Source organism: Pleurodeles waltl, unplaced genomic scaffold (assembly GCF_031143425.1).
Source record: "Pleurodeles waltl isolate 20211129_DDA unplaced genomic scaffold, aPleWal1.hap1.20221129 scaffold_69, whole genome shotgun sequence".
NCBI classification, from domain to species: Eukaryota; Metazoa; Chordata; class Amphibia; order Caudata; family Salamandridae; genus Pleurodeles; species Pleurodeles waltl.
This window is the reverse complement of record NW_027150390.1, coordinates 929,249-954,340: the sequence shown is the minus strand read 5'-3', so window position 1 is coordinate 954,340 and position 25,092 is coordinate 929,249. Positions and strand designations below refer to the sequence as shown.

General features: G+C 46.9%; 2 non-coding genes across 2 annotated transcripts; both read left to right on the top strand.

Moving 5' to 3' along the window:
• Window positions 1-684: 684 nt before the first annotated feature.
• TRNAG-UCC (transfer RNA glycine (anticodon UCC)) lies at window positions 685-756 on the top strand. Its single transcript has one exon. It is a non-coding gene; the product is annotated as a tRNA-Gly (tRNA).
• A 13,710-nt stretch (window positions 757-14,466) lies between these two features.
• On the top strand, window positions 14,467-14,538 carry TRNAI-GAU (transfer RNA isoleucine (anticodon GAU)). Its single transcript has one exon. It is a non-coding gene; the product is annotated as a tRNA-Ile (tRNA).
• Window positions 14,539-25,092: the final 10,554 nt, after the last annotated feature.

Genomic DNA, 25,092 nt, shown 5'->3' with positions numbered 1-25,092 from the left:
ATGCCACTCCTCTGAAGGCTCCTGATCTGCATAACCACAGCATTTTGAGCAGGTAGCAGAGTGGCGCAGCGGAAGCGTGCTGGGCCCATAACCCAGAGGTCGATGGATCGAAACCATCCTCTGCTAGCATGGATTGATTTTTTTTCTTGTGAGGACCACTCTCTCGTTTCCACGCTGCCAGAGCGGAAAACAGCAGGCTTGTGCCAGCTTTTTGTGGGAAGAGACTGCTCAACTATCGGTCTCTGCTCAAAGTCAGGGAGACAGATGGTCAGAGAATCAACCCTACACTTCAAAGGAAATGATGCACAGTTATGACCATTAACGAAAGATGGGACCCTCGCACTTCTTTCTGAGGCTGCTTGGAACGTTATTATTCCCTTTTTTTGTCCTGCTATTATCAATCTCCTGTGAATTTCGTGGAGCTGTTTTCTTTCTCTACCCAGCTGTTTTTCCCTTGCTGCCAATATATGCTTATTTCAATGATTTGAACTGCTGCTTTCCCTTTCTCCTTTTCTGCGCAGCTTTTGCATTGGTTTCAATCTCCAGTTCCTTAGCAGTTGCAAGAACTTTTTTACTGATTTTCATGTTGGTCTGTAAACCAAAAATACCTCTGATACTGGTGCAATATAGTCATTGAACTCAGGGTTGTGATGTCTAGAGTTTAAAAAAAACACATGCCACGGAGCGTTGGTGGTATAGTGGTGAGCATAGCTGCCTTCCAAGCAGTTGACCCGGGTTCGATTCCCGGCCAACGCAGTGCTAATATTTACACATTAAACAAGCTGTAGCTATTCTAACGCAATATGTTAAAAAAAAGAGAAATATCTTGACCAGTTTACTCAGCTATTAGATAAATAATAAACAAAGACATAGGAAGGCATCCCAAAAGCCCCGTCTGCGACTTTCTATGTCGTGAAATTTTTATATTTTACAAACAGCAGTCACCACTCACAACTGCTGGTAATAAATGGGCTGCAGGGGGGCAGGCAATGAAACGGCTAAGCCCTTCTGCCCGACCAGCCTTTAGAACTGCAGCATCTCTGCAGTAAAAAGTGTTTCAGGTCAATATCTCTCCCCTGGAAAAAATGTGCGAGACCCACCACCGATAAATGTGGCAAAAGTCCCCAACATTTTCTGCATATTTGTGCTCTTACCTGAAAGCAGCGCCACCTTGTAGTCATCGCAGGCAACTGCAGCATACATAGAAAATTTATCCGAGAGCAAGGTGAAAGAAACCCAAGGGAACAGCGCCTGTCTGCAGCAGGAAGGTTGGCTGCTTCGAATGGACAGAACTTCCAGTCCTAAGTCCACTAACCTCCAGAACGCTCCCAAACGCTCATACCGGGCAAGCCCTCACCGGGTGCACCTCTGGCTCCCAGGTAAGGCCAAAACCTGAGCATGGTAGCGCAGGATCACAGAGAAGGAGCGGGTGGGGGTGCTTCTGTCTTGACAAAGGCGTGACATGGCTAGTGACTGAGAGGGCCTTGACTTTCCCCTATGACTGACTGTGAGAGGGGAAGGCGAAGATTTTCTGCACCCAGCATGCCTTGTGACATTCTTAGGCAAATGAGGTGAGAGGCCTGCCAGAATAGCTCCAGCAATCCCATGCCACTCCTCTGAAGGCTCCTGATCTGCATAACCACAGCATTTTGAGCAGGAAGCAGAGTGGCGCAGCGGAAGCGTGCTGGGCCCATAACCCAGAGGTCGATGGATCAAAACCACCCTCTGCTAGCATGGATTGAATTTTTTTCTTGTTAGGACCACTCTCTCGTTTCCACGCTGCCAGAGCGGAAAACAGCAGGCTTGTGCCAGCTTTTTGTGGGAAGAGACTGCTCAACTATCGGTCTCTGCTCAAAGTCAGGGAGACAGATGGTCAGAGAATCAACCCTACACTTCAAAGGAAATGATGCACAGTTATGACCATTAAAGAAAGATGGGACCCTCGCACTTCTTTCTGAGCCTGCTTGGAACGTTATTATTCCCTTTATTTGTCCTGCTATTTTCAATCTCCTGTGAATTTCGTGGAGCTGTTTTCTTTCTCTACCCTGCTGTTTTTCCCTTGCTGCCAATATATGCTTATTTCAATGATTTGAACTGCTGCTTTCCCTTTCTCCTTTTCTGCACAGCTTTTGCATTGGTTTCAATCTCCAGTTCCTTAGCAGTTGCAAGAACTTTTTTCCTGATTTTCATGTTGGTCTGTAAACCAAAAATACCTCTGATACTGGTGCAATATAGTAATTGAACTCAGGGTTGTGATGTCTAGAGTTAAAAAAAAACATATGCCAAGGAGCGTTGGTGGTATAGTGGTGAGCATAGCTGCCTTCCAAGCAGCTGACCCGGGTTCGATTCCTGGCCAACGCAGTGCTAATATTTATACATTAAGCAAGCTGTAGCTATTCTAACGCAATATGTTAAAAAAAAGAGAAATATCTTGACCAGATCACTCAGCTATTAGATAAATAATAAACAAAGACATAGGCAGGCATCCTAAAAGCCCCGTCTGCGACTTTCTATGTCCTGAAATTTTTATATTTTACAAACAGCAGTCACCACTCACAACTGCTGGTAATAAATGGGCTGCAGGGGGGCAGGCAATGAAACGGCTAAGCCCTTCTGCCCGACCAGCCTTTAGAACTGCAGCATCTCTGCAGTAAAGAGTGTTTCAGGTCAATATCTCTCCCCTGGAAAAAATGTGCGAGACCCACCACCGATAAATGTGGCAAAAGTCCCCAACATTTTCTGCATATTTGTGCTCTTACCTGAAAGCAGCGCCACCTTGTAGTCATCGCAGGCAACTGCAGCATACAACCAAATTTAGCCGAGAGCAAGGTGAAAGAAACCCAAGGGAACAGCCCCTGTCTGCAGCAGGAAGGTTGGCTGCTTCGAATGGACAGAACTTCCAGTCCTAAGTCCACTAACCTCCAGAACGCTCCCAAACGCTCATACCGGGCAAGCCCTCACCGGGTGCACCTCTGGCTCCCAGGTAAGGCCAAAACCTGAGCATGGTAGCGCAGGATCACAGAGAAGGAGCGGGTGGGGGTGCTTCTGTCTTGACAAAGGCGTGACATGGCTAGTGACTGAGAGGGCCTTGACTTTCCCCTATGACTGACTGTGAGAGGGGAAGGCGAAGATTTTCTGCACCCAGCATGCCTTGTGACATTCTTAGGCAAATGAGGTGAGAGCCCTGCCAGAATAGCTCCAGCGATCCCATGCCACTCCTCTGAAGGCTCCTGATCTGCATAACCACAGCATTTTGAGCAGGAAGCAGAGTGGCGCAGCGGAAGCATGCTGGGCCCATAACCCAGAGGTCGATGGATCGAAACCATCCTCTGTTAGCATGGATTGATTTTTTTTCTTGTGAGGACCACTCTCTCGTTTCCACGCTGCCAGAGCGGAAAACAGCAGGCTTGTGCCAGCTTTTTGTGGGAAGAGACTGCTCAACTATCGGTCTCTGCTCAAAGTCAGGGAGACAGATGGTCAGAGAATCAACCCTACACTTCAAAGGAAATGATGCACAGTTATGACCATTAACGAAAGATGGGACCCTCGCACTTCTTTCTGAGCCTGCTTGGAACGTTATTATTCCCTTTTTTTGTCCTGCTATTATCAATCTCCTGTGAATTTCGTGGAGCTGTTTTCTTTCTCTACCCTGCTGTTTTTCCCTTGCTGCCAATATATGCTTATTTCAATGATTTGAACTGCTGCTTTCCCTTTCTCCTTTTCTGCGCAGCTTTTGCATTGGTTTCAATCTCCAGTTCCTTAGCAGTTGCAAGAACTTTTTTCCTGATTTTCATGTTGGTCTGTAAACCAAAAATACCTCTGATACTGGTGCAATATAGTAATTGAACTCAGGGTTGTGATGTCTAGAGTTAAAAAAAAACATATGCCACGGAGCGTTGGTGGTATAGTGGTGAGCATAGCTGCCTTCCAAGCAGTTGACCCGGGTTCGATTCCTGGCCAACGCAGTGCTAATATTTATACATTAAGCAAGCTGTAGCTATTCTAACGCAATATGTTAAAAAAAAGAGAAATATCTTGACCAGATCACTCAGCTATTAGATAAATAATAAACAAAGACATAGGCAGGCATCCTAAAAGCCCCGTCTGCGACTTTCTATGTCCTGAAATTTTTATATTTTACAAACAGCAGTCACCACTCACAACTGCTGGTAATAAATGGGCTGCAGGGGGGCAGGCAATGAAACGGCTAAGCCCTTCTGCCCGACCAGCCTTTAGAACTGCAGCATCTCTGCAGTAAAGAGTGTTTCAGGTCAATATCTCTCCCCTGGAAAAAATGTGCGAGACCCACCACCGATAAATGTGGCAAAAGTCCCCAACATTTTCTGCATATTTGTGCTCTTACCTGAAAGCAGCGCCACCTTGTAGTCATCGCAGGCAACTGCAGCATACAACCAAATTCAGCCGAGAGCAAGGTGAAAGAAACCCAAGGGAACAGCCCCTGTCTGCAGGAGGAAGGTTGGCTGCTTCGAATGGACAGAACTTCCAGTCCTAAGTCCACTAACCTCCAGAACGCTCCCAAACGCTCATACCGGGCAAGCCCTCACCGGGTGCACCTCTGGCTCCCAGGTAAGGCCAAAACCTGAGCATGGTAGCGCAGGATCACAGAGAAGGAGCGGGTGGGGTTGCTTCTGTCTTGACAAAGGCGTGACATGGCTAGTGACTGAGAGGGCCTTGACTTTCCCCTATGACTGTCTTTGAGAGGGGAAGGCGAAGATTTTCTGCACCCAGCATGCCTTGTGACATTCTTAGGCAAATGAGGTGAGAGCCCTGCCAGAATAGCTCCAGCGATCCCATGCCACTCCTCTGAAGGCTCCTGATCTGCATAACCACAGCATTTTGAGCAGGAAGCAGAGTGGCGCAGCGGAAGCGTGCTGGGCCCATAACCCAGAGGTCGATGGATCGAAACCATCCTCTGCTAGCATGGATTGATTTTTTTTCTTGTGAGGACCACTCTCTCGTTTCCACGCTGCCAGAGCGGAAAACAGCAGGCTTGTGCCAGCTTTTTGTGGGAAGAGACTGCTCAACTATCGGTCTCTGCTCAAAGTCAGGGAGACAGATGGTCAGAGAATCAACCCTACACTTCAAAGGAAATGATGCACAGTTATGACCATTAACGAAAGATGGGACCCTCGCACTTCTTTCTGAGCCTGCTTGGAACGTTATTATTCCCTTTTTTTGTCCTGCTATTATCAATCTCCTGTGAATTTCGTGGAGCTGTTTTCTTTCTCTACCCTGCTGTTTTTCCCTTGCTGCCAATATATGCTTATTTCAATGATTTGAACTGCTGCTTTCCCTTTCTCCTTTTCTGCGCAGCTTTTGCATTGGTTTCAATCTCCAGTTCCTTAGCAGTTGCAAGAACTTTTTTCCTGATTTTCATGTTGGTCTGTAAACCAAAAATACCTCTGATACTGGTGCAATATAGTCATTGAACTCAGGGTTGTGATGTCTAGAGTTTAAAAAAAACATACGCCACGGAGCGTTGGTGGTATAGTGGTGAGCATAGCTGCCTTCCAAGCAGTTGACCCGGGATCGATTCCTGGCCAACGCAGTGCTAATATTTATACATTAAGCAAGCTGTAGCTATTCTAACGCAATATGTTAAAAAAAAGAGAAATATCTTGACCAGATTACTCAGCTATTAGATAAATAATAAACAAAGACATAGGTAGGCATCCCAAAAGCCCCGTCTGCGACTTTCTATGTCCTGAAATTTTTATATTTTACAAACAGCAGTCACCACTCACAACTGCTGGTAATAAATGGGCTGCAGGGGGGCAGGCAATGAAACGGCTAAGCCCTTCTGCCCGACCAGCCTTTAGAACTGCAGCATCTCTGCAGTAAAAAGTGTTTCAGGTCAATATCTCTCCCCTGGAAAAAATGTGCGAGACCCACCACCGATAAATGTGGCAAAAGTCCCCAACATTTTCTGCATATTTGCTCTTACCTGAAAGCAGCGCCACCTTGTAGTCATCGCAGGCAACTGCAGCATACAACCAAATTTATCCGAGAGCAAGGTGAAAGAAACCCAAGGGAACAGCCCCTGTCTGCAGCAGGAAGGTTGGCTGCTTCAAATGGACAGAACTTCCAGTCCTAAGTCCACTCACGTCCCGAACGCTCCCAAACGCTCATACCGGGCAAGTTCTCAACGGGTGCACCTCTGGCTCCCAGGTAAGGCCAAAACCTGAGCATGGTAGCGCAGGATCACAGAGAAGGAGCGGGTGGGGGTGCTTCTGTCTTGACAAAGGCGTGACATGGCTAGTGACTGAGAGGGCCTTGACTTTCCCCTATGACTGACTGTGAGAGGGGAAGGCGAAGATTTTCTGCACCCAGCATGCCTTGTGACATTCTTAGGCAAATGAGGTGAGAGCCCTGCCAGAATAGCTCCAGCGATCCCATGCCACTCCTCTGAAGGCTCCTGATCTGCATAACCACAGCATTTTGAGCAGGAAGCAGAGTGGCGCAGCGGAAGTGTGCTGGGCCGATAACCCAGAGGTCGATGGATCGAAACCATCCTCTGCTAGCATGGATTGATTTTTTTTCTTGTGAGGACCACTCTCTCGTTTCCACGCTGCCAGAGCGGAAAACAGCAGGCTTGTGCCAGCTTTTTGTGGGAAGAGACTGCTCAACTATCGGTCTCTGCTCAAAGTCAGGGAGACAGATGGTCAGAGAATCAACCCTACACTTCAAAGGAAATGATGCACAGTTATGACCATTAACGAAAGATGGGACCCTCGCACTTCTTTCTGAGCCTGCTTGGAACGTTATTATTCCCTTTTTTTGTCCTGCTATTATCAATCTCCTGTGAATTTCGTGGAGCTGTTTTCTTTCTCTACCCTGCTGTTTTTCCCTTGCTGCCAATATATGCTTATTTCAATGATTTGAACTGCTGCTTTCCCTTTCTCCTTTTCTGCGCAGCTTTTGCATTGGTTTCAATCTCCAGTTCCTTAGCAGTTGCAAGAACTTTTTTCCTGATTTTCATGTTGGTCTGTAAACCAAAAATACCTCTGATACTGGTGCAATATAGTCATTGAACTCAGGGTTGTGATGTCTAGAGTTTAAAAAAAACATATGCCACGGAGCGTTGGTGGTATAGTGGTGAGCATAGCTGCCTTCCAAGCAGTTGACCCGGGTTCGACTCTTGGCCAACGCAGTGCTAATATTTATACATTAAGCAAGCTGTAGCTATTCTAACGCAATATGTTAAAAAAAGAGAAATATCTTGACCAGATTACTCAGCTATTAGATAAATAATAAACAAAGACATAGGCAGGCATCCCAAAAGCCCCGTCTGCGACTTTCTATATCCTGAAATTTTTATATTTTCCAAACAGCAGTCACCACTCACAACTGCTGGTAATAAATGGGCTGCAGGGGGGCAGGCAATGAAACGGCTAAGCCCTTCTGCCCGACCAGCCTTTAGAACTGCAGCATCTCTGCAGTAAAAAGTGTTTCAGGTCAATATCTCTCCCCTGGAAAAAATGTGCGAGACCCACCACCGATAAATGTGGCAAAAGTCCCCAACATTTTCTGCATATTTGTGCTCTTACCTGAAAGCAGCGCCACCTTGTAGTCATCGCAGGCAACTGCAGCATACAACCAAATTTATCCGAGAGCAAGGTGAAAGAAACCCAAGGGAACAGCCTCTGTCTGCAACAGGAAGGTTGGCTGCTTCGAATGGACAGAACTTCCAGTCCTAAGTCCACTCACGTCCCGAACGCTCCCAAACACTCGCCCTCACCGGGTGCACCTCTGGCTCCCAGGTAAGGCCAAAACCTGAGCATGGTAGCGCAGGATCACAGAGAAGGAGCGGGTGGGGGTGCTTCTGTCTTGACAAAGGCGTGACATGGCTAGTGACTGAGAGGGCCTTGACTTTCCCCTATGACTGACTGTGAGAGGGGAAGGCGAAGATTTTCTGCACCCAGCATGCCTTGTGACATTCTTAGGCAAATGAGGTGAGAGCCCTGCCAGAATAGCTCCAGCGATCCCATGCCACTCCTCTGAAGGCTCCTGATCTGCATAACCACAGCATTTTGAGCAGGAAGCAGAGTGGCGCAGCGGAAGCGTGCTGGGCCCATATCCCAGAGGTCGATGGATCGAAACCATCCTCTGCTAGCATGGATTGATTTTTTTTCTTGTGAGGACCACTCTCTCGTTTCCACGCTGCCAGAGCGGAAAACAGCAGGCTTGTGCCAGCTTTTTGTGGGAAGAGACTGCTCAACTATCGGTCTCTGCTCAAAGTCAGGGAGACAGATGGTCAGAGAATCAACCCTACACTTCAAAGGAAATGATGCACAGTTATGACCATTAACGAAAGATGGGACCCTCGCACTTCTTTCTGAGCCTGCTTGGAACGTTATTATTCCCTTTTTTTGTCCTGCTATTATCAATCTCCTGTGAATTTCGTGGAGCTGTTTTCTTTCTCTACCCTGCTGTTTTTCCCTTGCTGCCAATATATGCTTATTTCAATGATTTGAACTGCTGCTTTCCCTTTCTCCTTTTCTGCGCAGCTTTTGCATTGGTTTCAATCTCCAGTTCCTTAGCAGTTGCAAGAACTTTTTTCCTGATTTTCATGTTGGTCTGTAAACCAAAAATACCTCTGATACTGGTGCAATATAGTCATTGAACTCAGGGTTGTGATGTCTAGAGTTTAAAAAAAACATATGCCACGGAGCGTTGGTGGTATAGTGGTGAGCATAGCTGCCTTCCAAGCAGTTGACCTGGGTTCGATTCCTGGCCAACGCAGTGCTAATATTTATACATTAAGCAAGCTGTAGCTATTCTAACGCAATATGTTAAAAAAAAGAGAAATATCTTGACAAGATTACTCAGCTATTAGATAAATAATAAACAAAGACATAGGCAGGCATCCCAAAAGCCCCGTCTGCGACTTTCTATATCCTGAAATTTTTATATTTTCCAAACAGCAGTCACCACTCACAACTGCTGGTAATAAATGGGCTGCAGGGGGGCAGGCAATGAAACGGCTAAGCCCTTCTGCCCGACCAGCCTTTAGAACTGCAGCATCTCTGCAGTAAAAAGTGTTTCAGGTCAATATCTCTCCCCTGGAAAAAATGTGCGAGACCCACCACCGATAAATGTGGCAAAAGTCCCCAACATTTTCTGCATATTTGTGCTCTTACCTGAAAGCAGCGCCACCTTGTAGTCATCGCAGGCAACTGCAGCATACAACCAAATTTATCCGAGAGCAAGGTGAAAGAAACCCAAGGGAACAGCCTCTGTCTGCAACAGGAAGGTTGGCTGCTTCGAATGGACAGAACTTCCAGTCCTAAGTCCACTCACGTCCCGAACGCTCCCAAACACTCGCCCTCACCGGGTGCACCTCTGGCTCCCAGGTAAGGCCAAAACCTGAGCATGGTAGCGCAGGATCACAGAGAAGGAGCGGGTGGGGGTGCTTCTGTCTTGACAAAGGCGTGACATGGCTAGTGACTGAGAGGGCCTTGACTTTCCCCTATGACTGACTGTGAGAGGGGAAGGCGAAGATTTTCTGCACCCAGCATGCCTTGTGACATTCTTAGGCAAATGAGGTGAGAGCCCTGCCAGAATAGCTCCAGCGATCCCATGCCACTCCTCTGAAGGCTCCTGATCTGCATAACCACAGCATTTTGAGCAGGAAGCAGAGTGGCGCAGCGGAAGCGTGCTGGGCCCATAACCCAGAGGTCGATGGATCGAAACCATCCTCTGCTAGCATGGATTAATTTTTTTTCTTGTGAGGACCACTCTCTCGTTTCCACGCTGCCAGAGTGGAAAACAGCAGGCTTGTGCCAGCTTTTTGTGGGAAGAGACTGCTCAACTATCGGTCTCTGCTCAAAGTCAGGGAGACAGATGGTCAGAGAATCAACCCTACACTTCAAAGGAAATGATGCACAGTTATGACCATTAACGAAAGATGGGACCCTCGCACTTCTTTCTGAGGCTGCTTGGAACATTATTATTCCCTTTTTTTGTCCTGCTATTATCAATCTCCTGTGAATTTCGTGGAGCTGTTTTCTTTCTCTACCCTGCTGTTTTTCCCTTGCTGCCAATATATGCTTATTTCAATGATTTGAACTGCTGCTTTCCCTTTCTCCTTTTCTGCGCAGCTTTTGCATTGGTTTCAATCTCCAGTTCCTTAGCAGTTGCAAGAACTTTTTTCCTGATTTTCATGTTGGTCTGTAAACCAAAAATACCTCTGATACTGGTGCAATATAGTCATTGAACTCAGGGTTGTGATGTCTAGAGTTTAAAAAAAACATATGCCATGGAGCGTTGGTGGTATAGTGGTGAGCATAGCTGCCTTCCAAACAGTTGACCCGGGTTCGATTCCCGGCCAACGCAGTGCTAATATTTATACATTAAGCAAGCTGTAGCTATTTTAACGCAATATGTTAAAAAAAAGAGAAATATCTTGACCAGATTACTCAGCTATTAGATAAATAATAAACAAAGACATAGGCAGGCATCCCAAAAGCCCCGTCTCAGACTTTCTATGTCCTGAAATTTTTATATTTTACAAACAGCAGTCACCACTCACAACTGCTGGTAATAAATGGGCTGCAGGGGGGCAGGCAATGAAACGGCTAAGCCCTTCTGCCCGACCAGCCTTTAGAACTGCAGCATCTCTGCAGTAAAAAGTGTTTCAGGTCAATATCTCTCCCCTGGAAAAAATGTGCGAGACCCACCACCGATAAATGTGGCAAAAGTCCCCAACATTTTCTGCATATTTGTGCTCTTACCTGAAAGCAGCGCCACCTTGTAGTCATCGGAGGCAACTGCAGCATACAACCAAATTTAGCCGAGAGCAAGGTGAAAGAAACCCAAGGGAACAGCCCCTGTCTGCAGCAGGAAGGTTGGCTGCTTCGAATGGACAGAACTTCCAGTCCTAAGTCCACTAACCTCCAGAACGCTCCCAAACGCTCATACCGGGCAAGCCCTCACCGGGTGCACCTCTGGCTCCCAGGTAAGGCCAAAACCTGAGCATGGTAGCGCAGGATCACAGAGAAGGAGCGGGTGGGGGTGCTTCTGTCTTGACAAAGGCGTGACATGGCTAGTGACTGAGAGGGCCTTGACTTTCCCCTATGACTGACTGTGAGAGGGGAAGGCGAAGATTTTCTGCACCCAGCATGCCTTGTGACATTCTTAGGCAAATGAGGTGAGAGCCCTGCCAGAATAGCTCCAGCGATCCCATGCCACTCCTCTGAAGGCTCCTGATCTGCATAACCACAGCATTTTGAGCAGGAAGCAGAGTGGCGCAGCGGAAGCGTGCTGGGCCCATAACCCAGAGGTCGATGGATCGAAACCATCCTCTGTTAGCATGGATTGATTTTTTTTCTTGTGAGGACCACTCTCTCGTTTCCACGCTGCCAGAGCGGAAAACAGCAGGCTTGTGCCAGCTTTTTGTGGGAAGAGACTGCTCAACTATCGGTCTCTGCTCAAAGTCAGGGAGACAGATGGTCAGAGAATCAACCCTACACTTCAAAGGAAATGATGCACAGTTATGACCATTAACGAAAGATGGGACCCTCGCACTTCTTTCTGAGCCTGCTTGGAACGTTATTATTCCCTTTTTTTGTCCTGCTATTATCAATCTCCTGTGAATTTCGTGGAGCTGTTTTCTTTCTCTACCCTGCTGTTTTTCCCTTGCTGCCAATATATGCTTATTTCAATGATTTGAACTGCTGCTTTCCCTTTCTCCTTTTCTGCGCAGCTTTTGCATTGGTTTCAATCTCCAGTTCCTTAGCAGTTGCAAGAACTTTTTTCCTGATTTTCATGTTGGTCTGTAAACCAAAAATACCTCTGATACTGGTGCAATATAGTAATTGAACTCAGGGTTGTGATGTCTAGAGTTAAAAAAAAACATATGCCACGGAGCGTTGGTGGTATAGTGGTGAGCATAGCTGCCTTCCAAGCAGTTGACCCGGGTTCGATTCCTGGCCAACGCAGTGCTAATATTTATATATTAAGCAAGCTGTAGCTATTCTAACGCAATATGTTAAAAAAAAGAGAAATATCTTGACCAGATCACTCAGCTATTAGATAAATAATAAACAAAGACATAGGCAGGCATCCTAAAAGCCCCGTCTGCGACTTTCTATGTCCTGAAATTTTTATATTTTACAAACAGCAGTCACCACTCACAACTGCTGGTAATAAATGGGCTGCAGGGGGGCAGGCAATGAAACGGCTAAGCCCTTCTGCCCGACCAGCCTTTAGAACTGCAGCATCTCTGCAGTAAAGAGTGTTTCAGGTCAATATCTCTCCCCTGGAAAAAATGTGCGAGACCCACCACCGATAAATGTGGCAAAAGTCCCCAACATTTTCTGCATATTTGTGCTCTTACCTGAAAGCAGCGCCACCTTGTAGTCATCGCAGGCAACTGCAGCATACAACCAAATTTAGCCGAGAGCAAGGTGAAAGAAACCCAAGGGAACAGCCCCTGTCTGCAGGAGGAAGGTTGGCTGCTTCGAATGGACAGAACTTCCAGTCCTAAGTCCACTAACCTCCAGAACGCTCCCAAACGCTCATACCGGGCAAGCCCTCACCGGGTGCACCTCTGGCTCCCAGGTAAGGCCAAAACCTGAGCATGGTAGCGCAGGATCACAGAGAAGGAGCGGGTGGGGTTGCTTCTGTCTTGACAAAGGCGTGACATGGCTAGTGACTGAGAGGGCCTTGACTTTCCCCTATGACTGACTGTGAGAGGGGAAGGCGAAGATTTTCTGCACCCAGCATGCCTTGTGACATTCTTAGGCAAATGAGGTGAGAGCCCTGCCAGAATAGCTCCAGCGATCCCATGCCACTCCTCTGAAGGCTCCTGATCTGCATAACCACAGCATTTTGAGCAGGAAGCAGAGTGGCGCAGCGGAAGCGTGCTGGGCCCATAACCCAGAGGTCGATGGATCGAAACCATCCTCTGCTAGCATGGATTGATTTTTTTTCTTGTGAGGACCACTCTCTCGTTTCCACGCTGCCAGAGCGGAAAACAGCAGGCTTGTGCCAGCTTTTTGTGGGAAGAGACTGCTCAACTATCGGTCTCTGCTCAAAGTCAGGGAGACAGATGGTCAGAGAATCAACCCTACACTTCAAAGGAAATGATGCACAGTTATGACCATTAACGAAAGATGGGACCCTCGCACTTCTTTCTGAGCCTGCTTGGAACGTTATTATTCCCTTTTTTTGTCCTGCTATTATCAATCTCCTGTGAATTTCGTGGAGCTGTTTTCTTTCTCTACCCTGCTGTTTTTCCCTTGCTGCCAATATATGCTTATTTCAATGATTTGAACTGCTGCTTTCCCTTTCTCCTTTTCTGCGCAGCTTTTGCATTGGTTTCAATCTCCAGTTCCTTAGCAGTTGCAAGAACTTTTTTCCTGATTTTCATGTTGGTCTGTAAACCACAAATACCTCTGATACTGGTGCAATATAGTCATTGAACTCAGGGTTGTGATGTCTAGAGTTTAAAAAAAACATACGCCACGGAGCGTTGGTGGTATAGTGGTGAGCATAGCTGCCTTCCAAGCAGTTGACCCGGGATCGATTCCTGGCCAACGCAGTGCTAATATTTATACATTAAGCAAGCTGTAGCTATTCTAACGCAATATGTTAAAAAAAAGAGAAATATCTTGACCAGATCACTCAGCTATTAGATAAATAATAAACAAAGACATAGGTAGGCATCCCAAAAGCCCCGTCTGCGACTTTCTATGTCCTGAAATTTTTATATTTTACAAACAGCAGTCACCACTCACAACTGCTGGTAATAAATGGGCTGCAGGGGGGCAGGCAATGAAACGGCTAAGCCCTTCTGCCCGACCAGCCTTTAGAACTGCAGCATCTCTGCAGTAAAAAGTGTTTCAGGTCAATATCTCTCCCCTGGAAAAAATGTGCGAGACCCACCACCGATAAATGTGGCAAAAGTCCCCAACATTTTCTGCATATTTGTGCTCTTACCTGAAAGCAGCGCCACCTTGTAGTCATCGCAGGCAACTGCAGCATACAACCAAATTTATCCGAGAGCAAGGTGAAAGAAACCCAAGGGAACAGCCCCTGTCTGCAGCAAGAAGGTTGGCTGCTTCAAATGGACAGAACTTCCAGTCCTAAGTCCACTCACGTCCCGAACGCTCCCAAACGCTCATACCGGGCAAGCCCTCAACGGGTGCACCTCTGGCTCCCAGGTAAGGCCAAAACCTGAGCATGGTAGCGCAGGATCACAGAGAAGGAGCGGGTGGGGGTGCTTCTGTCTTGACAAAGGCGTGACATGGCTAGTGACTGAGAGGGCCTTGACTTTCCCCTATGACTGACTGTGAGAGGGGAAGGCGAAGATTTTCTGCACCCAGCATGCCTTGTGACATTCTTAGGCAAATGAGGTGAGAGCCCTGCCAGAATAGCTCCAGCGATCCCATGCCACTCCTCTGAAGGCTCCTGATCTGCATAACCACAGCATTTTGAGCAGGAAGCAGAGTGGCGCAGCGGAAGCGTGCTGGGCCGATAACCCAGAGGTCGATGGATCGAAACCATCCTCTGCTAGCATGGATTGATTTTTTTTCTTGTGAGGACCACTCTCTCGTTTCCACGCTGCCAGAGCGGAAAACAGCAGGCTTGTGCCAGCTTTTTGTGGGAAGAGACTGCTCAACTATCGGTCTCTGCTCAAAGTCAGGGAGACAGATGGTCAGAGAATCAACCCTACACTTCAAAGGAAATGATGCACAGTTATGACCATTAACGAAAGATGGGACCCTCGCACTTCTTTCTGAGCCTGCTTGGAACGTTATTATTCCCTTTTTTTGTCCTGCTATTATCAATCTCCTGTGAATTTCGTGGAGCTGTTTTCTTTCTCTACCCTGCTGTTTTTCCCTTGCTGCCAATATATGCTTATTTCAATGATTTGAACTGCTGCTTTCCCTTTCTCCTTTTCTGCGCAGCTTTTGCATTGGTTTCAATCTCCAGTTCCTTAGCAGTTGCAAGAACTTTTTTCCTGATTTTCATGTTGGTCTGTAAACCAAAAATACCTCTGATACTGGTGCAATATAGTCATTGAACTCAGGGTTGTGATGTCTAGAGTTTAAAAAAAACATACGCCACGGAGCGTTGGTGGTATAGTGGTGAGCATAGCTGCCTTCCAAGCAGTTGACCCGGGATCGATTCCTGGCCAACGCAGTGCTAATATTTATACATTAAGCAAGCTGTAGCTATTCTAACGCAATATGTTAAAAAAAGAGAAATATCTTGACCAGATTACTCAGCTATTAGATAAATAATAAACAAAGACATAGGTAGGCATCCCAAAAGCCCCGTCTGCGACTTTCTATGTCCTGAAATTTTTATATTTTACAAACAGCAGTCACCACTCACAACTGCTGGTAATAAATGGGCTGCAGGGGGGCAGGCAATGAAACGGCTAAGCCCTTCTGCCCGACCAGCCTTTAGAACTGCAGCATCTCTGCAGTAAAAAGTGTTTCAGGTCAATATCTCTCCCCTGGAAAAAATGTGCGAGACCCACCACCGATAAATGTGGCAAAAGTCCCCAACATTTTCTGCATATTTGTGCTCTTACCTGAAAGCAGCGCCACCTTGTAGTCATCGCAGGCAACTGCAGCATACAACCAAATTTATCCGAGAGCAAGGTGAAAGAAACCCAAGGGAACAGCCCCTGTCTGCAGCAGGAAGGTTGGCTGCTTCAAATGGACAGAACTTCCAGTCCTAAGTCCACTCACGTCCCGAACGCTCCCAAACGCTCATACCGGGCAAGCCCTCAACGGGTGCACCTCTGGCTCCCAGGTAAGGCCAAAACCTGAGCATGGTAGCGCAGGATCACAGAGAAGGAGCGGGTGGGGGTGCTTCTGTCTTGACAAATGCGTGACATGGCTAGTGACTGAGAGGGCCTTGACTTTCCCCTATGACTGACTGTGAGAGGGGAAGGCGAAGATTTTCTGCACCCAGCATGCCTTGTGACATTCTTAGGCAAATGAGGTGAGAGCCCTGCCAGAATAGCTCCAGCGATCCCATGCCACTCCTCTGAAGGCTCCTGATCTGCATAACCACAGCATTTTGAGCAGGAAGCAGAGTGGCGCAGCGGAAGTGTGCTGGGCCTATAACCCAGAGGTCGATGGATCGAAACCATCCTCTGCTAGCATGGATTGATTTTTTTTCTTGTGAGGACCACTCTCTCGTTTCCACGCTGCCAGAGCGGAAAACAGCAGGCTTGTGCCAGCTTTTTGTGGGAAGAGACTGCTCAACTATCGGTCTCTGCTCAAAGTCAGGGAGACAGATGGTCAGAGAATCAACCCTACACTTCAAAGGAAATGATGCACAGTTATGACCATTAACGAAAGATGGGACCCTCGCACTTCTTTCTGAGCCTGCTTGGAACGTTATTATTCCCTTTTTTTGTCCTGCTATTATCAATCTCCTGTGAATTTCGTGGAGCTGTTTTCTTTCTCTACCCTGCTGTTTTTCCCTTGCTGCCAATATATGCTTATTTCAATGATTTGAACTGCTGCTTTCCCTTTCTCCTTTTCTGCGCAGCTTTTGCATTGGTTTCAATCTCCAGTTCCTTAGCAGTTGCAAGAACTTTTTTCCTGATTTTCATGTTGGTCTGTAAACCAAAAATACCTCTGATACTGGTGCAATATAGTCATTGAACTCAGGGTTGTGATGTCTAGAGTTTAAAAAAAACATATGCCATGGAGCGTTGGTGGTATAGTGGTGAGCATAGCTGCCTTCCAAGCAGTTGACCCGGGTTCGATTCTTGGCCAACGCAGTGCTAATATTTATACATTAAGCAAGCTGTAGCTATTCTAACGCAATATGTTAAAAAAAGAGAAATATCTTGACCAGATTACTCAGCTATTAGATAAATAATAAACAAAGACATAGGCAGGCATCCCAAAAGCCCCGTCTGCGACTTTCTATATCCTGAAATTTTTATATTTTCCAAACAGCAGTCACCACTCACAACTGCTGGTAATAAATGGGCTGCAGGGGGGCAGGCAATGAAACGGCTAAGCCCTTCTGCCCGACCAGCCTTTAGAACTGCAGCATCTCTGCAGTAAAAAGTGTTTCAGGTCAATATCTCTCCCCTGGAAAAAATGTGCGAGACCCACCACCGATAAATGTGGCAAAAGTCCCCAACATTTTCTGCATATTTGTGCTCTTACCTGAAAGCAGCGCCACCTTGTAGTCATCGCAGGCAACTGCAGCATACAACCAAATTTATCCGAGAGCAAGGTGAAAGAAACCCAAGGGAACAGCCACTGTCTGCAACAGGAAGGTTGGCTGCTTCGAATGGACAGAACTTCCAGTCCTAAGTCCACTCACGTCCCGAACGCTCCCAAACACTCGCCCTCACCGGGTGCACCTCTGGCTCCCAGGTAAGGCCAAAACCTGAGCATGGTAGCGCAGGATCACAGAGAAGGAGCGGGTGGGGGTGCTTCTGTCTTGACAAAGGCGTGACATGGCTAGTGACTGAGAGGGCCTTGACTTTCCCCTATGACTGACTGTGAGAGGGGAAGGCGAAGATTTTCTGCACCCAGCATGCCTTGTGACATTCTTAGGCAAATGAGGTGAGAGCCCTGCCAGAATAGCTCCAGCGATCCCATGCCACTCCTCTGAAGGCTCCTGATCTGCATAACCACAGCATTTTGAGCAGGAAGCAGAGTGGCGCAGCGGAAGCGTGCTGGGCCCATATCCCAGAGGTCGATGGATCGAAACCATCCTCTGCTAGCATGGATTGATTTTTTTTCTTGTGAGGACCACTCTCTCGTTTCCACGCTGCCAGAGCGGAAAACAGCAGGCTTGTGCCAGCTTTTTGTGGGAAGAGACTGCTCAACTATCGGTCTCTGCTCAAAGTCAGGGAGACAGATGGTCAGAGAATCAACCCTACACTTCAAAGGAAATGATGCACAGTTATGACCATTAACGAAAGATGGGACCCTCGCACTTCTTTCTGAGCCTGCTTGGAACGTTATTATTCCCTTTTTTTGTCCTGCTATTATCAATCTCCTGTGAATTTCGTGGAGCTGTTTTCTTTCTCTACCCTGCTGTTTTTCCCTTGCTGCCAATATATGCTTATTTCAATGATTTGAACTGCTGCTTTCCCTTTCTCCTTTTCTGCGCAGCTTTTGCATTGGTTTCAATCTCCAGTTCCTTAGCAGTTGCAAGAACTTTTTTCCTGATTTTCATGTTGGTCTGTAAACCAAAAATACCTCTGATACTGGTGCAATATAGTCATTGAACTCAGGGTTGTGATGTCTAGAGTTTAAAAAAAACATATGCCACGGAGCGTTGGTGGTATAGTGGTGAGCATAGCTGCCTTCCAAGCAGTTGACCTGGGTTCGATTCCTGGCCAACGCAGTGCTAATATTTATACATTAAGCAAGCTGTAGCTATTCTAACGCAATATGTTAAAAAAAAGAGAAATATCTTGACCAGATTACTCAGCTGTTAGATAAATAATAAACAAAGACATAGGCAGGCATCCCAAAAGCCCCGTCTGCGACTTTCTATATCCTGAAATTTTTATATTTTCCAAACAGCAGTCACCACTCACAACTGCTGGTAATAAATGGGCTGCAGGGGGGCAGGCAATGAAACGGCTAAGCCCTTCTGCCCGACCAGCCTTTAGAACTGCAGCATCTCTGCAGTAAAAAGTGTTTCAGGTCAATATCTCTCCCCTGGAAAAAATGTGCGAGACCCACCACCGATAAATGTGGCAAAAGTCCCCAACATTTTCTGCATATTTGTGCTCTTACCTGAAAGCAGCGCCACCTTGTAGTCATCGCAGGCAACTGCAGCATACAACCAAATTTATCCGAGAGCAAGGTGAAAGAAACCCAAGGGAACAGCCTCTGTCTGCAACAGGAAGGTTGGCTGCTTCGAATGGACAGAACTTCCAATCCTAAGTCCACTCACGTCCCGAACGCTCCCAAACACTCGCCCTCACCGGGTGCACCTCTGGCTCCCAGGTAAGGCCAAAACCTGAGCATGGTAGCGCAGGATCACAGAGAAGGAGCGGGTGGGGGTGCTTCTGTCTTGACAAAGGCGTGACATGGCTAGTGACTGAGAGGGCCTTGACTTTCCCCTATGACTGACTGTGAGAGGGGAAGGCGAAGATTTTCTGCACCCAGCATGCCTTGTGACATTCTTAGGCAAATGAGGTGAGAGCCCTGCCAGAATAGCTCCAGCGATCCCATGCCACTCCTCTGAAGGCTCCTGATCTGCATAACCACAGCATTTTGAGCAGGAAGCAGAGTGGCGCAGCGGAAGTGTGCTGGGCCCATAACCCAGAGGTCGATGGATCGAAACCATCCTCTGCTAGCATGGATTAATTTTTTTTCTTGTGAGGACCACTCTCTCGTTTCCACGCTGCCAGAGTGGAAAACAGCAGGCTTGTGCCAGCTTTTTGTGGGAAGAGACTGCTCAACTATCGGTCTCTGCTCAAAGTCAGGGAGACAGATGGTCAGAGAATCAACCCTACACTTCAAAGGAAATGATGCACAGTTATGACCATTAACGAAAGATGGGACCCTCGCACTTCTTTCTGAGGCTGCTTGGAACATTATTATTCCCTTTTTTTGTCCTGCTATTATCAATCTCCTGTGAATTTCGTGGAGCTGTTTTCTTTCTCTACCCTGCTGTTTTTCCCTTGCTGCCAATATATGCTTATTTCAATGATTTGAACTGCTGCTTTCCCTTTCTCCTTTTCTGCGCAGCTTTTGCATTGGTTTCAATCTCCAGTTCCTTAGCAGTTGCAAGAACTTTTTTCCTGATTTTCATGTTGGTCTGTAAACCAAAAATACCTCTGATACTGGTGCAATATAGTCATTGAACTCAGGGTTGTGATGTCTAGAGTTTAAAAAAAACATATGCCACGGAGCGTTGGTGGTATAGTGGTGAGCATAGCTGCCTTCCAAACAGTTGACCCGGGTTCGATTCCCGGCCAACGCAGTGCTAATATTTATACATTAAGCAAGCTGTAGCTATTTTAACGCAATATGTTAAAAAAAAGAGAAATATCTTGACCAGATTACTCAGCTATTAGATAAATAATAAACAAAGACATAGGCAGGCATCCCAAAAGCCCCGTCTCAGACTTTCTATGTCCTGAAATTTTTATATTTTACAAACAGCAGTCACCACTCACAACTGCTGGTAATAAATGGGCTGCAGGGGGGCAGGCAATGAAACGGCTAAGCCCTTCTGCCCGACCAGCCTTTAGAACTGCAGCATCTCTGCAGTAAAAAGTGTTTCAGGTCAATATCTCTCCCCTGGAAAAAATGTGCGAGACCCACCACCGATAAATGTGGCAAAAGTCCCCAACATTTTCTGCATATTTGTGCTCTTACCTGAAAGCAGCGCCACCTTGTAGTCATCGGAGGCAACTGCAGCATACAACCAAATTTAGCCGAGAGCAAGGTGAAAGAAACCCAAGGGAACAGCCCCTGTCTGCAGCAGGAAGGTTGGCTGCTTTGAATGGACAGAACTTCCAGTCCTAAGTCCACTCACGTCCCGAACGCTCCCAAACGCTCATACCGGGCAAGCCCTCACCGGGTGCACCTCTGGCTCCCAGGTAAGGCCAAAACCTGAGCATGGTAGCGCAGGATCACAGAGAAGGAGCGGGTGGGGGTGCTTCTGTCTTGACAAAGGCGTGACATGGCTAGTGACTGAGAGGGCCTTGACTTTCCCCTATGACTGACTGTGAGAGGGGAAGGCGAAGATTTTCTGCACCCAGCATGCCTTGTGACATTCTTAGGCAAATGAGGTGAGAGCCCTGCCAGAATAGCTCCAGCGATCCCATGCCACTCCTCTGAAGGCTCCTGATCTGCATAACCACAGCATTTTGAGCAGGAAGCAGAGTGGCGCAGCGGAAGCGTGCTGGGCCCATAACCCAGAGGTCGATGGATCGAAACCATCCTCTGCTAGCATGGATTGATTTTTTTTCTTGTGAGGACCACTCTCTCGTTTCCACGCTGCCAGAGCGGAAAACAGCAGGCTTGTGCCAGCTTTTTGTGGGAAGAGACTGCTCAACTATCGGTCTCTGCTCAAAGTCAGGGAGACAGATGGTCAGAGAATCAACCCTACACTTCAAAGGAAATGATGCACAGTTATGACCATTAACGAAAGATGGGACCCTCGCACTTCTTTCTGAGCCTGCTTGGAACGTTATTATTCCCTTTTTTTGTCCTGCTATTATCAATCTCCTGTGAATTTCGTGGAGCTGTTTTCTTTCTCTACCCTGCTGTTTTTCCCTTGCTGCCAATATATGCTTATTTTAATGATTTGAACTGCTGCTTTCCCTTTCTCCTTTTCTGCGCAGCTTTTGCATTGGTTTCAATCTCCAGTTCCTTAGCAGTTGCAAGAACTTTTTTCCTGATTTTCATGTTGGTCTGTAAACCAAAAATACCTCTGATACTGGTGCAATATAGTCATTGAACTCAGGGTTGTGATGTCTAGAGTTTAAAAAAAACATATGCCACGGAGCGTTGGTGGTATAGTGGTGAGCATAGCTGCCTTCCAAGCAGTTGACCCGGGTTTGATTCTTGGCCAACGCAGTGCTAATATTTATACAATAAGCAAGCTGTAGCTATTCTAACGCAATATGTTAAAAAAAGAGAAATATCTTGACCAGATTACTCAGCTATTAGATAAATAATAAACAAAGACATAGGCAGGCATCCCAAAAGCCCCGTCTGCGACTTTCTATATCCTGAAATTTTTATATTTTCCAAACAGCAGTCACCACTCACAACTGCTGGTAATAAATGGGCTGCAGGGAGGCAGGCAATGAAACGGCTAAGCCCTTCTGCCCGACCAGCCTTTAGAACTGCAGCATCTCTGCAGTAAAAAGTGTTTCAGGTCAATATCTCTCCCCTGGAAAAAATGTGCGAGACCCACCACCGATAAATGTGGCAAAAGTCCCCAACATTTTCTGCATATTTGTGCTCTTACCTGAAAGCAGCGCCACCTTGTAGTCATCGCAGGCAACTGCAGCATACAACCAAATTTATCCGAGAGCAAGGTGAAAGAAACCCAAGGGAACAGCCTCTGTCTGCAGCAGGAAGGATGGCTGCTTCGAATGGACAGAACTTCCAGTCCTAAGTCCACTCACGTCCCGAACGCTCCCAAACGCTCGCCCTCACCGGGTGCACCTCTGGCTCCCAGGTAAGGCCAAAACCTGAGCATGGTAGCGCAGGATCACAGAGAAGGAGCGGGTGGGGGTGCTTCTGTCTTGACAAAGGCGTGACATGGCTAGTGACTGAGAGGGCCTTGACTTTCCCCTATGACTGACTGTGAGAGGGGAAGGCGAAGATTTTCTGCACCCAGCATGCCTTGTGACATTCTTAGGCAAATGAGGTGAGAGCCCTGCCAGAATAGCTCCAGCGATCCCATGCCACTCCTCTGAAGGCTCCTGATCTGCATAACCACAGCATTTTGAGCAGGAAGCAGAGTGGCGCAGCGGAAGCGTGCTGGGCCCACAACCCAGAGGTCGATGTTTCGAAACCATCCTCTGCTAGCATGGATTGAATTTTTTTCTTGTGAGGACCACTCTCTCGTTTCCACGCTGCCAGAGCGGAAAACAGCAGGCTTGTGCCAGCTTTTTGTGGGAAGAGACTGCTCAACTATCGGTCTCTGCTCAAAGTCAGGGAGACAGATGGTCAGAGAATCAACCCTACACTTCAAAGGAAATGATGCACAGTTATGACCATTAACGAAAGATGGGACCCTCGCACTTCTTTCTGAGGCTGCTTGGAACGTTATTATTCCCTTTTTTTGTCCTGCTATTATCAATCTCCTGTGAATTTCGTAGAGATGTTTTCTTTCTCTACCCTGCTGTTTTTCCCTTGCTGCCAATATATGCTTATTTCAATGATTTGAACTGCTGCTTTCCCTTTCTCCTTTTCTGCGCAGCTTTTGCATTGGTTTCAATCTCCAGTTCCTTAGCAGTTGCAAGAACTGTTTTCCTGATTTTCATGTTGGTCTGTAAACCAAAAATACCTCTGATACTGGTGCAATATAGTCATTGAACTCAGGGTTGTGATGTCTAGAGTTTAAAAAAAACATATGCCACGGAGCGTTGGTGGTATAGTGGTGAGCATAGCTGCCTTCCAAGCAGTTGACCCGGGTTCGATTCCCAGCCAACGCAGTGCTAATATTTATACATTAAGCAAGCTTTAGCTATTCTAACGCAATATGTTAAAAAAAAGAGAAATATCTTGACCAGATTACTCAGCTATTAGATAAATAATAAACAAAGACATAGGCAGGCATCCCAAAAGCCCCGTCTGCGACTTTCTATGTCCTGAAATTTTTATATTTTACAAACAGCAGTCACCACTCACAACTGCTGGTAATAAATGGGCTGCAGGGGGGCAGGCAATGAAACGGCTAAGCCCTTCTGCCCGACCAGCCTTTAGAACTGCAGCATCTCTGCAGTAAAAAGTGTTTCAGGTCAATATCTCTCCCCTGGAAAAAATGTGCGAGACCCACCACCGATAAATGTGGCAAAAGTCCCCAACATTTTCTGCATATTTGTGCTCTTACCTGAAAGCAGCGCCACCTTGTAGTCATCGCAGGCAACTGCAGCATACAACCAAATTTATCCGAGAGCAAGGTGAAAGAAACCCAAGGGAACAGCCCCTGTCTGCAGCAGGAAGGTTGGCTGCTTCGAATGGACAGAACTTCCAGTCCTAAGTCCACTCACGTCCCGAACGCTCCCAAACGCTCATACCGGGAAAGCCCTCACCGGGTGCGCCTCTGGCTCCCAGGTAAGGCCAAAACCTGAGCATGGTAGCGCAGGATCACAGAGAAGGAGCGGGTGGGGGTGCTTCTGTCTTGACAAAGGCGTGACATGGCTAGTGACTGAGAGGGTCTTGACTTTCCCCTATGACTGACTGTGAGAGGGGAAGGCGAAGATTTTCTGCACCCAGCATGCCTTGTGACATTCTTAGGCAAATGAGGTGAGAGCCCTGCCAGAATAGCTCCAGCGATCCCATGCCACTCCTCTGAAGGCTCCTGATCTGCATAACCACAACATTTTGAACAAGAAGCAGAGTGGCGCAGCGGAAGCGTGCTGAGCCCATAACCCAGAGGTCGATGGATCGAAACCATCCTCTGCTAGCATGGATTGATTTTTTTTCTTGTGAGGACCACTCTCTCGTTTCCACGCTGCCAGAGCGGAAAACAGCAGGCTTGTGCCAGCTTTTTGTGGGAAGAGACTGCTCAACTATCGGTCTCTGCTCAAAGTCAGGGAGACAGATGGTCAGAGAATCAACCCTACACTTCAAAGGAAATGATGCACAGTTATGAGCATTAAAGAAAGATGGGACCCTCGCACTTCTTTCTGAGCCTCCTTGGAACGTTATTATTCCCTTTTTTTGTCCTGCTATTATCAATCTCCTGTGAATTTCGTGGAGCTGTTTTCTTTCTCTACCCTGCTGTTTTTCCCTTGCTGCCAATATATGCTTATTTCAATGATTTGAACTGCTGCTTTCCCTTTCTCCTTTTCTGCGCAGCTTTTGCATTGGTTTCAATCTCCAGTTCCTTAGCAGTTGCAAGAACTTTTTTCCTGATTTTCATGTTGGTCTGTAAACCAAAAATACCTCTGATACTGGTGCAATATAGTCATTGAACTCAGGGTTGTGATGTCTAGAGTTTAAAAAAAACATATGCCATGGAGCGTTGGTGGTATAGTGGTGAGCATAGCTGCCTTCCAAGCAGTTGACTTGGGTTTGATTCCCGGCCAACGCAGTGCTAATATTTATACAATAAGCAAGCTGTAGCTATTCTAACGCAATATGTTAAAAAAAAGAGAAATATCTTGACCAGATTACTCAGCTATTAGATAAATAATAAACAAAGACATAGGCAGGCATCCCAAAAGTCCCGTCTGCGACTTTCTATGTCCTGAAATTTTTATATTTTACAAACAGCAGTCACCACTCACAACTGCTGGTAATAAATGGGCTGCAGGGGGGCAGGCAATGAAACGGCTAAGCCCTTCTGCCCGACCAGCCTTTAGAACTGCAGCATCTCTGCAGTAAAAAGTGTTTCAGGTCAATATCTCTCCCCTGGAAAAAATGTGCG